The 14,260-nt window shown below is 41.6% G+C and overlaps 1 long non-coding RNA gene across 4 annotated transcripts in view; it reads left to right on the forward strand.

The window, feature by feature from the left end:
- The window catches only part of LOC131743968 (uncharacterized), a 405,600-nt gene extending 391,723 nt beyond the window's left edge, over positions 1-13,877 (forward strand). For all 4 annotated transcript variants that reach the window (XR_010837566.1, XR_010837569.1, XR_010837567.1 and 1 more), the window contains 5 exons: positions 746-929; positions 8,353-8,579; positions 10,271-10,458; positions 11,150-11,352; positions 13,481-13,877. This is a non-coding gene — a long non-coding RNA (uncharacterized lncRNA). The remainder of the gene's footprint in view (positions 1-745; positions 930-8,352; positions 8,580-10,270; positions 10,459-11,149; positions 11,353-13,480) is intronic.
- The last annotated feature ends 383 nt before the right edge of the window (positions 13,878-14,260 follow it).

Consider the following 14,260-nt stretch of genomic DNA (forward strand, 5'->3'; position numbering starts at 1 on the left):
ATCTTCTCTCTGACCACATTGGTTCATGAATGTCAAACAGGCAAAATGAGGAGGCCTGCACTGAATAAACTGCCCCCTCATTACTGACCCTTCAGCTTTCTTCTTTATGAGGAGGAATTCGCAGGCTGGAGGTGACTGATTCCTGCCTTGCAAGCCAGTTATATTGTCTATTGTATTAGTTGAGTCAGGCTTCAGCCATTGTAGCATGAACGCACCCATAGAAAATATGTAACTGCACAAATGTGGCTGTGTTCCAATAACAATTTGCTTACAACAACAGGTGGTTGGCCAGATGTGGCCCATGGGCTGTAGTTTACGGATCTCTGCTCTAAATGGCAGCTCCTCAATAAAAACTGATATTGTTCTGATCGAGACTGATGTTACAACAGAGGGTGATGGGTTTCCAACAAATTCCTCTTTTCTGGAAACTTGATGGTATGCTTTTCGTGGAAAAGCAAGTCTTTTATTTCGTCATTCAACCCCTTACTGTGTGTGTTGTGTGTGTGTGTGTGTGTGTGTGTATACATTTTAAAATATTTAAACAATTTTTTTCCAACTGTACTGAGATAAAATTGAGATATAACATTGCATAATTTTAAGGTGTTATACAACTTAAGGTATAATTGTTTGATATATGTGTACATTACAAAATGATTACCACGATAAGTAAGTTAATACATTTTTTGAACAGAGAGTAGTTGGGTAGGGTAAATCTCATTTCTTTTTTTTTTCTTGCGGTACGCAGGCCTCTCACTGTTGTGGCCTCTCCCGTTGCGGAGCACAGGCTCCGGACGCGCAGGCTCAGCGGCCATGGCTCATGGGCCCAGCCACTCCGCGGCATGTGGCATCTTCCCGGACCGGGGCACGAACCCGCGTCCCCTGCATCGGCAGGCGGACTCGCAACCACTGCGCCACCAGGGAAGCCCCAGGTAGGGTAAATCTTAAAGAATAAGGATGCTTTTCATGAGTGGAATGAAGGAGAGAGAAGATATCTCCCACTATGTAGCATCACCTGCACTGTCACTGATTAGAAAATCTGTGAACTGAGATGTAATGTGGTATGCCTACATTTTCACAGAAAAATCACTAGGGCTGGAACTGGAGCCCAGATAGCTTGTCTTTTCTTCAAAGTTTTCTCTACTCACCCATGGTTTCTCAAATACAAATTACCATTGGAGAACCAGTTCAAGATTTTTGACTCAGTTGGATACCATCTGTATTACTGTTCATTTTATATTTTCTTTAGAGTAACTTTTTAAAAACCTAAATAGAAGTATGACAGAAGAAAAGTCTCTCTTTCTACTCTAAATGGAAAACAGGTATCAATACTTATCAATAATTATTTAAAATACACTTCTAAACTTTACCGCAGAACAATAACATTCATCTAGTAACATTCACAAAGAAGCATCTCCTGAGTGTGGTCACGCTTGAGGAAGCTGAGCAGGACTCCCTGCGGACCTCACCTGTCAGAGGCAGGCTTTGCATAGATGCTGCAGTTTCCATGATTCACCGTGCTCCATCTCAGGTTAACTTACAAAATTATGGTCTCCAAAAAATGAATGTAAATCACATACAAATGAACCAAGCCTTGACCCTTACGATAAAATAACAAAATGACCAAAAAAACCCACAACCCTGATGAAACTCCTGCCCTCATTTTCTTCTCTCAATAAACATAAATGGTACAAAAAGCAGCCTTGGGGAAAGAAAAGGATCAATGAATCTTTTATTCCCATCTCTGGCATCTGCAGCACTTTTTGATCACCTGCAAGACTGAAAGCCCCTATAGTGAGTGACAAGACCTTGCCCTTGGGGATCATATTTGAAGCTGAATTTGGGGTTATAAACCAATTGGACTCATGACGATTTGCATACAACAACCTTCACTAAGCAGTGGGTGGCCAGCTTGCTGCCAAACCTTACTCAGTTATAAGGGCAACTCTGCAGGTGGACAGCCTTTTAAAAAATATTTTTCTTTTATTGAAGTATAGTTGCTATACAGTATTATATAAGTTACAGGTATACAATACAGTGATTCACAATTTTTAAAGGTTATACACCATTTATAGTCACTATAAAATATTGACTATATTCTCCATGTTGTACAATATGTCCTTGTAGCTTATTTTATACGTAATAGTTTGTGCCTCTTAATCCCCTACCCCTATCTTGCCCCTCACCCCTTCCCTCTCCCCGCGGGTAACCACCAGTTTGTCCTCTATATCTGTGGGTCTGCTTCTTTTTTCTTATATTCACTAGTTTATTGTATTATTTAGCTTCCACGTATAAATTATATCATACAGCATTTGTCTTTCTCTGATTTATTTCACTTAGCATAATACTCTCCAAGTCCATCCAAGTTGCAAATGGCAAATTTTCATTCTTTTTATGGTTGAATAGTAGTCCACTGTATATATACACTACATCTTCTTTATCCGTTCTTCTGTTGTTGGATGCTTAGATTGCTTCCATATCTTGGCAATTGTAAATAATGCTGCTATGAATATTGGGGTGCATGCATCTTTTCAATTAGTGTTTTTGTTTTTTAAAGATACATACCCAGGAGTGGAATTGCTGGGTTGTTCTATTTTCAGTTTTTTGAGAAACCTCCATAATGTTTTCCACAGTGGCTGCACCAATTTATATTCCCATCAACAGTGTACAAGGGTTCCCTTTTCTCCACTTCCTTGCCAACAATTTGTTATTTGTGTTCTTTTTGATGATAGCCAGTCTGACAGGTGTGAGGCGATATCCCATTGTGGTTTTGATTTGCATTTCTCTGATGATTAGCGATGTTGATCATCTTTTTTGTGTACCTGTAGTGAACAGATTTTTAAAATTCTCATTTGACAGATGAGGGTCAAAGAACTTGAGCCATTTTCCACAGGTCACACATTTAGAAAGAAGAGGGAACAGATGAAATGGTGAGAATGCTGGGTGAGGGGCTCATGGTTTTCTTTTGTTTGGGGGTGGCAGGTGGAGAGGATCTGAGAGGCAGCGTGGAGGTAGTGGCTAAAACCCAGCCTACTCTTGTGTCTGTCATTGAAAATTGGGAGGGTGTGTTTCTCAGTTGATGCTGATTTTTGTGTAACTAATAGAGTGACGGGGAAAAAAAGGAAGCCCGGTTTCTAATTTTATCTTCGTGGCACTTTACTAAAAAGCCCCTCAAGGTGGCCGGAAGTTGGAAGACCTCAAGGCTTGAAGCCCTGGACCAGCATGCAAAAGTGCTGGGCCCGGAGTGAGGGCCCCCGGAGATGAGACACCGCACAGCTTCCCATCTGGGTATCTGGCTCTCAGTAGCTCTTAGGGTGTCTTCTCTCCGGCTCCTCATTTGCATAATGACATACCCATATGGTGTGATTTTATTTACCTCTTGAAGGGGAATGACTACTTTAGAAAGAGAGGAAGCCAGAAGACTTGACTTTCTGAAGGCTTCCTTCTGTCTCTCCTGCCCTGCTAGCCTCAATCGTTTACTCTCTCTCGTCTTTGCCTCCCTTTCTCTGGCCATCTTGACTTTTGTAAATGAGGACCTTGCTTGAGTGATAGGATCCATTTCTTCCAGTGAATGTTTGCCGGGGGCGCTTGTCTTGTTGAAGGGTTTATCCGGGCAACATTTACAGCCGGTGAATTTAAGCACGACCTACTCCCATTTCTTCACAATGGAGGAACCTTTGAAAGTTTAAGAAGTATACGGCGGCCGATTCTGCTCAAATAGATCAAGGGCTTGACTTACATTCTGCTTTGCTATTTTTCTGGGATTTCTGAAAACAGACCTCTTCAATTTTGCCATGTTAGGTGTGAATTTTGCAGTTTACACATAGTTCCTTAGAGCTCTTCAAGACAGAGTTTGCATCCTGTGTTGGGGGTAAGAGAGCAAATGTTTTGACCTTCCTTTGTTCTTGAAATAATTCTGGGTGATTCACTTATTCATTTATTTGTTCTTGGCTTGCTAGCCTATGGTGGTCAAATGCCTGAGAAGTATTAAAAAACAACCCCAAAATAAAACAAATAAAAAAGACCTTTAGAGATACAGCTAAAGGAGGATTCATTGTTCTTTTAAATACTTTAATTCCATGTTTATCTATTAAACAAGCATTTATTTTAGGTGCATGACTTGCCGGGCACTGAGCTAGAAGCCCAGAGTCCAGAGTTAGAGATCTGTTTTCTGCTTTGAATCTGATCAGAGTTAGATAATTTCACAATTTAAAGTATACAGCTACACAAGAGCTACAGAAAAGGGCCCAGGGAAGACAGAGCTTCAGGAAATTTGTGAATTCCACACGTACTTCATGCAAGATTTTATTTGCATGTGTATTTTTCTGGGAAGGGGGTTAATAACTTTCACGGGATTAAAGTATTCATGAACAAAGATGTTTTAGAAACATGGCCTCTGCAATTGCAGCAAAAATTTTAGATGACCTACCCCTGGTGTTCTATAAACAAGATCTCTCCTTGCTCAGTCCTGGGGGGTTATCTGCATTTGGGGCTTGGTCTACTGGCCTCTGAGTCTATCTTCTGAGAGTAGACTTCAGAAGATACTGACTCAATGTCTTTGTCATATCTGTCCTCCAAGGCAGGACCTTGTATCCATGACATTTTTACATTTTCCATTGTGCTTAGCTCATGTCTTATAGCAAACAGGAGAAATAAAAACTGCATTGATAACTGCATTGATTAATTATGTTCCAAGCTTGTCATTGAATTCTCTCTTTCAGCCCTCGTATGTCCCTGATTCTGCTCCATCTCTGGCCTCTGTGAAATATCCTGCCTCTCCCAAGGCAGGGTGAGAATATAGAGCATTCCTCAATTGGAGTGTGTGCACACACATGCTTACTTGCACCCCTAATGCTTTGCTCTTCGACTATCATGTGGAGAGAGGTGCTTGGGCACCATATTAATAATAGCTCTTAGTATGTATGCGGCACATTCCATTTTCAAAGGCATTTATAAACATTGAAAGATGAAAGCGTGCACCACCCATCTTGGGAAAAAGGGAATGTTAATCACCACCACGTCTGTTCTTTGGAGAGGGTCACAGAATCTGAGAGCCGGAAGGGATGTCAGAGGTCACTTTTCAACCTCTGGTCCCTAGAGGAATTCTCTTTCCTTTGGAGCCCAGCAAAGTTGGGGTGGTCCTCAGAATTTCTTCTTGAGTTCAAGCCAATTCTGCCCTTCTGTAACTTTTCAATTATCTATCTACTTATTTATCTATCATCTCTCTATCTCTATCTTTCAGTCAATCATCTCTTCCCTATCTCATTTCCTCCCTTTTCTTTCTCTCTCTCTCTCTCTTTCTCTCCCTTCCTCTCTCTCTTTCTTTCTTTATTTCCTTCCTTCCTTCCTCCCTCCCTTCCTTCTTCCTCTTCCTTCCTCTCTTTTCGCAGAGCCCTGCCAAGATTGCAAATATTTGAACAAAATTATGCTCTTTTAAGACATAAATTTGGGGTGCTTGGTTATGTATCAGAAGATAGCTGTAATGCCTGGGAAGACTGGGATATAAGATCACCCTACTTGCAGTGACATTTCAGGCAGTATAGTGTCTTGCTACCCTCATGTTGGACCCAGCCTTGATTCTCCTTTCTTTGTTGCAGTTCTCTGATATAAAGGCACTGAGGATTTCAATTCCATGCCTCTGCTTCTCTCACTTAGTGTAGCATCTTCAGATGTTACTCTTGTAACTGCTGCTCTGCCTGAGACAAATGTATTCTACCCCTTAAAAGACAGATATAGAGAACTTTAACTGGATTGTTTTACCTCTTTTTTGTATAAGAGTCAAAATAAAGGGGACATTTATGTAGTGCCTGATATTTCTCAGGTACAGTGTAAGTACTTTTCACGCACTAAGTTTTCACCAAAACATTATGAGGTAGATGATATTGGTTATCTCATTTATGGATCAGGAAGCTCAGAGAGATTAAGTAACCATCTAAAGCTGCACAGCCAAGAAACAGGAGAACTAAGATGTGAACCCAGTTCTGTCTAGATCTATTAATCAATTAATGCAATTAATTTCATGCTATTAATATCATGCTATTTGTATGGCACACAAAAGGCATTTAACAATTATGATGCATTCCTTTCCACCCTCTTGCTACAAGCAGCCCTTCCATTATTTTTTCCATCAGCAATTGTCTATTTTAAAAGAGTTTTTCTACAAAAGAACTATATTTATAAAATAGTTATTAATTTACTTTCCAGTGTCTTTTTACCTTAAGATATCCATATTTTAAGAACAGTAAAAGCCTAATCATAGGTATTTTATTAGGATTTGTAAAATGCCACACGTTATTTTATTAGCTCCTCAATAACCCAGGGAAGTTGACCTTATTGTCCCCATTTTATAGAAGAGAAAACAGAATCTTTAAAGTGTTGAGTTCCCCAAGATCACACAACTAGTAAGGAGCAGAGCTGGGATTTCCACTCTCTCTCATTCTAACAACTCTACTCCTTTGAGTTGGTTCCTTATTTCTGAGCTTTGCAGTTGCTGCCAAAGAGCACAAAGAATTAAAAAAATTTAATCTCTGCAACAATATCGTGGATAGTTGTATTATTTTCAAGGACTTCATTGATAACCAGTGAGTTTGCACTAAGATTATCTATAGGAGAGATATTAGCAGCATCATTGCCAAACTTTGCATTCAGATTTAAGACAATTTTTGTGTAAATAATAGAGGTTTAATAATAACAACAGTAGCATAATAATGTAACAGTAATGACAATAGCTGCTACCTATGGAGAGCTACCATGTGCCCAGTTTTATGCTAAGCACTCCATTCCATTTTCTCTTTCAAATCCTCCACCCACAATATTTAATCTCTCTTTTACAGGAAGCTCAGCATCTGAGAAGTTAAGTAAGATGTACAAGGTAGTGCTAATGTGGACCTTAGGATCTGGGTCCAGGTCTATCTGACCCTAAAACCTGAGCACTCAGTCAGTGCCATAGACTAGAAAACATAATCCACTTTGAAATAAACATACAGGACTTCCTTGAGAACAAACACCTTATACCCTGAGACAAATGAGGACCGTCTTATGCAGTTGTCTGATTCTGTTTCTAAATCATCATGTCCTTGGTGACACAGGAGTAGGGGTGAAGGTGGGGACGGTTGGCATTTCCGAGATCCAGAATTGTAGCCATGGCCATTCTGAATGATCCTTTCTGAATCTTGGTTCTGAGAAGCAGTGGTAAGAGCTGATGCTCATCTTTTCCACTGGACATGAAGCTTCTTGAGTACAAGATCCTTGAAGATATTCCATAGACCTTGGGTACAGTGTATGGCACATAACAGGGGCTCAGTAAATGTCTAGAGTTGCTGTGGAGTTACGAGAGCAGAAATAAGAGATGCCATTCTTTGCCTGGAATGTGTAGAGGGAGAGAATGCAAACATGCTAGACTTAAAGAAGTCTATTTTTGTAGATTATGTTTTTTAGTCTATGGCACTGATTAAGTGCTCAGGCTTTAGGGCCAGATAGACCTGGACCCAGATCTAAGGTCCACATTAGCACTACCTTGTACATCTTACTTAACTTCTCAGATGCTGAGCTTCCTGTAAAAGTGAGATTAAATATTCTGGGTGGAGGATTTGAAGGAGAAAATGGAATGGAGTGCTTAGCACAAAAGAAGGAAGAGAGGAATTATGAATGAAGCAGGGATGAAATAAAGACAACATGTGGGCTCTTCCCTGTTCTGACGGTGATTAGCTCTGTGGTTTTAGGTGAGTCTGTTTTCTCTCTCTGAGCCCACATTTTCACAGAGGGTAATATTACCTGCTTACCTTTACAAGAGGACTGTGATGAACCCTGTAAGACAGAGAGTATGGGAAATATATGGAAAATAATAAAATAATAGAAATATAATGGCAATGGTATCAACCACAACAATGATAAGGAAAGCTTTCTTGTGTTGATTGCCTTCCTGGCATTCTTCATACTTTGTCTTCACAAGGACCCTGTGGTCCATTATCTCAGTTGACAGATGAGGAAACTTGGAGATATTATCATTATCAATTATATAATTATCAAACACATGAAAAAATCCTGACATTCACTCAGTTTTCTGGGAGATGGCAGAGTAAGTGTTTGGGGATTCAGAGACAGCACTTTTTTGGCCAAAAAGCCAACCTTCCAGTTAAGTCTAATTCAGATTGTGCTGGGTACTTCTGTGCAAAATTAGATCCTCAAGGGATTTCTTCTTTTATCTAAAATCACTTCATGGAGTGTGTGATTGACATACAAAAAGCTACACATGTTTACAACTTGATGAAGTAAAACCATATAGCAATCTATGCCATAAACCTACACATCTCCTCCAAACATTTCCTTCCACCTTCTTTATTTATTATTTTAAAGGATTCCTGTAAAGTGGAATTACTCTTCTCATCAAACATTCTGTACTACTCTGTGATCCAAGGAAATGCCCAGATTCCTCTAGAATGGGCCCACTAGTGATGCCTGGATTGAATTAAAGCAGCTGACTCTCAAGCCAAGTGGCCGGAATTTGGACAATTCTACTGGCTCATCCTCTGTGCTGTATGGAAGAAACCAAGATAATGACATTTTCCCAAGGCTGGGGCTGGGTGAGTCTTAATTTGTGAGTGTTTGTAAATGGCTTTGAAGATGGTGGAGGTTATTTAAGTGCTAAGTATTATTATTACTTATTGTGGTTTTAAGCACGTTCTCCTTCCCATCGTCAGGCTACAAAACAATAAGGGAACTGGTAAAAGAGCCTCTGGAAGTATCCAAACATCAATAAATTTGGTAATTTTTGCCTGAGTTCTGCGATGGTATCTGCAAACCTAGCATTAGCTTTGCAGCATGTGTGCGTGGGTTGGTGGTTGCCTAATGTGCCCTTAACCTTGCCAGCAGAAGGCCCTGACATACGTTTGGCACATACAGGTGATACAAGCACTCTTTGGACAGACCTGTGTTGTTGACATCATGTTTTGCTGTGTGCTCTTTGAGATGCAAATTAGGTTCTGGAGGAGCCCCTGATCCTTTCATCATTGATGATTAATGGAAGAGAATTAACATTTGTTGAGCCTTCCTGTGTGCCAGACACTTTTACGAACATGATCTCATTTATTCTCACAACAATCTAGTGAAGTAGGTCTGAATGGTTCCATTTTACAGAGAGGAAACAGAGGCTCACAGAAAGTTAAATAATTTGCCCTTGATCATATAACTAGTAAAGAGGCTTAACTAGAATTGAAATTCAGGACTGTCTGGTTCCAAAGGCCATGCTCTTTTATTATATTAAACTACAGGCAACATATTCTACTTTACTCTTTTTTTTTTTTTTTTTTTTTTGTGGTACGCGGGCCTCTCACTGTCGTGGCCTCTCCCGTTGCGGAGCACAGGCTCCGGATGCGCAGGCTCAGTGGCCATGGCTCACGGGCCTAGCCGCTCCGCGGCATGTGGGATCTTCCTGGACAGGGGCACGAACCCGCGTCCCCTGCATCGGCAGGCGGACTCTCAACCACTGCACCACCAGGGAAGCCCTCTACTTTACTCTTCACCCCAACTGCCCAGTCACGTTTCCCCAACCCCCTGCTAAAAATCTCTTCAGTGCCTTTCCATAGCTTTCAATGGAATAAAGCCCACACTTGTACAATAGCCCTGCACAATCTCTCGCTGGCTCCCTCTCCAGCTTCATTCAACGCCATGTTTGTTTATTTCAGTTACTTGACCATGACAAAACTGCCTACCTCTGCGTTTTTGCACAAACTGCCTGCAAAAGCTTATCTTTCCCTTTCTCTTCAGCTAATGCTCGCTAGGCCTTTACACGTCATTTTCTGGGGATGCCTTGTTTGCAAATGCAGACCAGTAGTTCTCCGAGTGTGGTTCCTGGTCCAGCAGAGAGTAGCATCACCTGGGAGCTTATGAGAAATGCAAATTCTCAGGCCTCACCCCATACCTCCTGAATCAGAAACTGGGCAAGTTCGAAAATTACCAGGGTTTTTCAACCTAGACACTATTGATTTTGTAGGGTGTTTAGCAGCATGCGGCTCTTACCTATTCAAGATCAGTAATACTCTCGTTCCTGTCCGCACCTTCCTCCAAGTTGTGACAGCCAAAAATGTCTTCAGACGTTGCCTAATGTCCCCTTGGAGGGTAGAACTGTCCCTGGTTGAAAAAAAAATCACTGCTTTAGACTGAGGTTATGTCTCCCTGTGAGACACTCCTATAGCATTCTGGACAGTTGAGGTTAATTAGTTAGAAACTTATTGGAATAATTTGTTTAAAGCATGTCTCCACGGTCATAATCCAGCAGCTAATGCGCTACCAAACACCCAAGTTGGTTCTCAGGAAATACCATTGTACCAAGGGACACAGACAGCTTGCACCATTACCTCCTCAAGCCCAACCCGATATCTGAATTCTGGGGAGGAGACAGGACTTAAGGCTAAAGTGGGATCACACGCAAGTGGGATCCTTGAGATTCTTCACAATTTAAAGGTAAGTCTCCTCCATCAGAACCCTGGGGGCAAAGGGGCTCTTTCATGCCCAGCTCAACAGGATCTAAGCACAGCTTTTTTTTTTTTTTTTTGCGGTACGCGGGCCTCTCCCTGTTGTGGCCTCTCCCATTGCGGAGCACAGGCTCCAGACGCGCAGGCGCAGCGGCCACGGCTCACGGGCCCAGCCGCTCCGCGGTACGTGGGATCTTCCCAGACCGGGGTCCCCTGCATCGGCAGGCGGACCCCCAACCACTGCGCCACCAGGGAAGCGCTAAGCACTGCTTTTTAAAAAGTTTAGTGGCAGAGAATTTGATTAAAGGCAGGAGAAAGAAAAAATAAGTCATTTTAGGATGATGCAGAAGGCCCCCTGACCAACATAGGCTCAGTGTCGTTGTCACCGAAAGAGAAACAAAAACCCCATGCTGCCCGCAAGAGCGATAAGGAGGTTGCTGGCTACGAGACCTGACTCAGCTTGCCTTCTAGTAGCTTGTCTGTTTATCGGTGATACAGTCACATTAAAGAGGAGGGGGAGAGGCAGATTCTGGTCCTTTTGCTGCCTTATACTTCCTCAGCCTGAGAAGTCATTTCTAGATCCAGGGGGTAGAGGAGAGCTGCGGGGTTGAGGAAGAATGGCATTCTGGCCTGTGTTCCTTTCTAAATGGATGCTCAGTGTCATTGTCCTTGCTCCATAGGAAGTGGATGTGGACCTGCGACACTTGATTGGCTACACGGACATCTGTCCTTCCTAGGGCTCACCCTGCTTCTGGGAATGCGGCCCGGCCAGTTTCGTGGGAGATATCGCAGTCGTCTGGCTAATATCAGGCTTCATGTAACCTACGTGATTGTTACAATTTGAGAGTTGCAGTCACGGCGTGGGAAGGTATAGACCTAAGGGGTAATTTTTTTTAAGTTATACATATCATATATCTTTTCTTTTTTCTCAAAGAAAATGTTAATTGTTTTTTGAAGAAATTTTTTTTCTTTTTCTTTTTTTTTTTTTTTTTTTTTTTTTTTTGCGGTACACGGGCCTCTCACTGTTGTGGCCTCTCCCGCGGCGGAGCACAGGCTCCGGACGCGCAGGCTCTGCGGCCGTGGCTCACGGGCCCAGCCGCTCCGCGGCACGTGGGATCTTCCCAGACCGGGGCACGAACCCATGTCCCCTGAATCAGCAGGTGGATTCTGAACCACTGTGCCACCAGGGAAGCCCTGAAGAAATTTTGAAAAGATGAAGGGACGTGGAAAAAAAAAATAGGATTTTTTTTTTTCTATTTCAAAATGTTCATTCCTATTTCATATTTTTGTTACCAGACTCTACCAACAATGTTCCTTTCCTGCTTTTTCACTTAACATTATCTTTTAAGCCTGTCTCCAAGTTTTTGCAAAATGACGTCATTTTCAAAGTGATCCTGGCATTCAATTTTGATTCATTCCCAAATGTAATGTCATTAAAATGCCCTGAACTTAGAAACAGAAATACAATATTCTAGCTGCTCAGAAAGCACAAACTAAAGTATTCATTTAAAGCTAAAGACTGAGGTCTCAATTACTTTGACACTAAGAGCTCTAAATATTCAGTAATTACGAGTTTACTGATTCATGATGGGTAATAAGTTGCATAGGACCAAAACTACAGCATAATTTCAAACATCTTCATTATAGTCTATATGCCAAATTGATTGAAACTATCCCATTGTTGGCATTTGCTGTCATAAACAGCTTTGCAACAAACATCTTATATATGACTTTTCCCCTGAAATTAAGAGCAGTTCCTTTGAAATGAGGTTAGAAATTCAATCATTGGTTTGAAAAATATGAATGCATCTAACCTTGACAAAATTTCCAAAAAAACTACCTTCCAAATTGTATTTGCATTAGTGACGTTTGGGTGCATCTAATCCATCTCAGGTGATACTGACAGGGAGACTGAGCCTCAGTGTTTGCATTTCTTGGATGATGGCTCAGATTGAAGGGGACAAGCTAGTAGGAGTGTTTGGGTTTTGGCAGACACGCATGACACTGGAGCACAACCCATTCGTCTTTCACTCTGCACCCCTCCAACATCAAGAGCATCAGTTCAGTTTCGATTGGAGTTAAGGTGTTTTTCTGCCAGAGACTTTTTTCAGGCTTATAGTCATGAAATCTGTTTTAAAAACTGGTTAAATGAATGCTTTCCTTCCCTTCCCACTCTTGAAATAAATTCAGATTCCCAAAAGAACTGGATCTCTTCTTGCAAGAGTCAAAGATAATTTGTTGGCATGTATATTTTCTTATAGATCCAAATTACTGAAGGGAGTTGTTACCTGGTTTCAAATACTTTTGGGTTTCTTCACTCAGAGCTACTTTTTGTCATTGCAATTAGAGCAGGGGAGACTGCTTTTCAAAGGCAGCTGTAGTTGTCCAGTGAACAAATGGTGGAGAAAACACTGACACAGAGGGGAGCTACTTCTTTCCTTCCTTTCCTTTTTTCTCTCCCTCCCTTGCTCCCTCCTCACTTCCCTTCTCTCTCTCTAGCTTTTTCTTCCTTCCTTCCTTCCTTTCCCTCAGCTTCTATTTAATCTCAGGTGGACTATATGGAAATAGGAATTCATTAGGATAATGTAGATAATGATAACTACAATATCGCTATTAATAACCATGGCTTATTAACTGGTTAGGGTAAACCCCTAATTAACTAGCCTGAATGAGGACTGTAACTTTGGGTAAATTAAAATTTCAAACCAATTAGGGATATTTCAATGATTTTTTTCTCCTTCAACTCTTGATGCTGAAACTCTTTTATTCCTTAAAATACATTTCTTTGTTTTCATATCTAAACCTTACGAGATCTTTCTTCTACACAGGGATCTTGTGTAGGACTGAAGACATAGTTATTAGAGACTAGGTCTCACTTCTGTAGCCTCTAGGGTATACTCTGGAAACTGCAATTTTGTTGTTACTGTGCTGATATTAACTTATTTGCCTCTTGTCATGGAGACTGTCTAGCAACAAAACTGACCTGTTTCCTCTTCTTCCTGGACACACAGCCTACATTTTCCAACTTCCCTTGTATGAGGTGTGGTCATGTGACTGAACTCTAACCAACAAGAGTGTGATCAGAAGTGATATGTCTCACTTCCTGGTCCAGCACATAAGGATTTCTCATGGTCCCTTCCATGCTCTTCCATGTTGACCAGCCTGGTGCAGACACAGATGAGCCATTAAGCTGGGGAGCCCCATGTTGAAGATGATGGAGCCATGAGATGGAGGAACCTGTTTCCTGGAATCAGGAAGAGGACCACGGCCACCCATTTTGGCTTTTACATTTGCAAAGATTTCTACTGTTTGGGACAATATACATTTTTGAAATTTGTTTATAATAGCAGATAATGATACTTTAATTAATGTTATCACTTATTAATAAAAGGAAGATCAAAACCTAAATTTCAATTAACTCATGTTTATGATGAGTTGATTTCCAGGGGATTAAAATTTTCTTACAGGGCTTCCCTGGTGGCGCAGTGGTTGAGAGTCCGCCTGCCGATGCAGGGGACACGGGTTCGTGCCCCGGTCCGGGAGGATCCCACGTGCCGCGGAGCGGCTGGGCCCGTGAGCCATGGCCACTGAGCCTGCGCGTCCGGAGCCTGTGCTCCGCAACGGGAGGGGCCACAACGGTGAGAGGCCCGCGTACCGAAAAAAACATAAAAATAAAAAATGTTCTTACAGTCACTGCCTAAAGTTGTCTCTCAGATTGTAGAGTCAGTCAGTGCCCATTGCAGGGGAGGAGATGGAGGTTCAGTAAGATGGGATCAAGGGATTCCAAAGTT

The sequence above is a fragment of the Kogia breviceps genome, chromosome 17 (assembly GCF_026419965.1).
Source record: "Kogia breviceps isolate mKogBre1 chromosome 17, mKogBre1 haplotype 1, whole genome shotgun sequence".
Lineage (NCBI taxonomy): Eukaryota > Metazoa > Chordata > Mammalia > Artiodactyla > Physeteridae > Kogia > Kogia breviceps.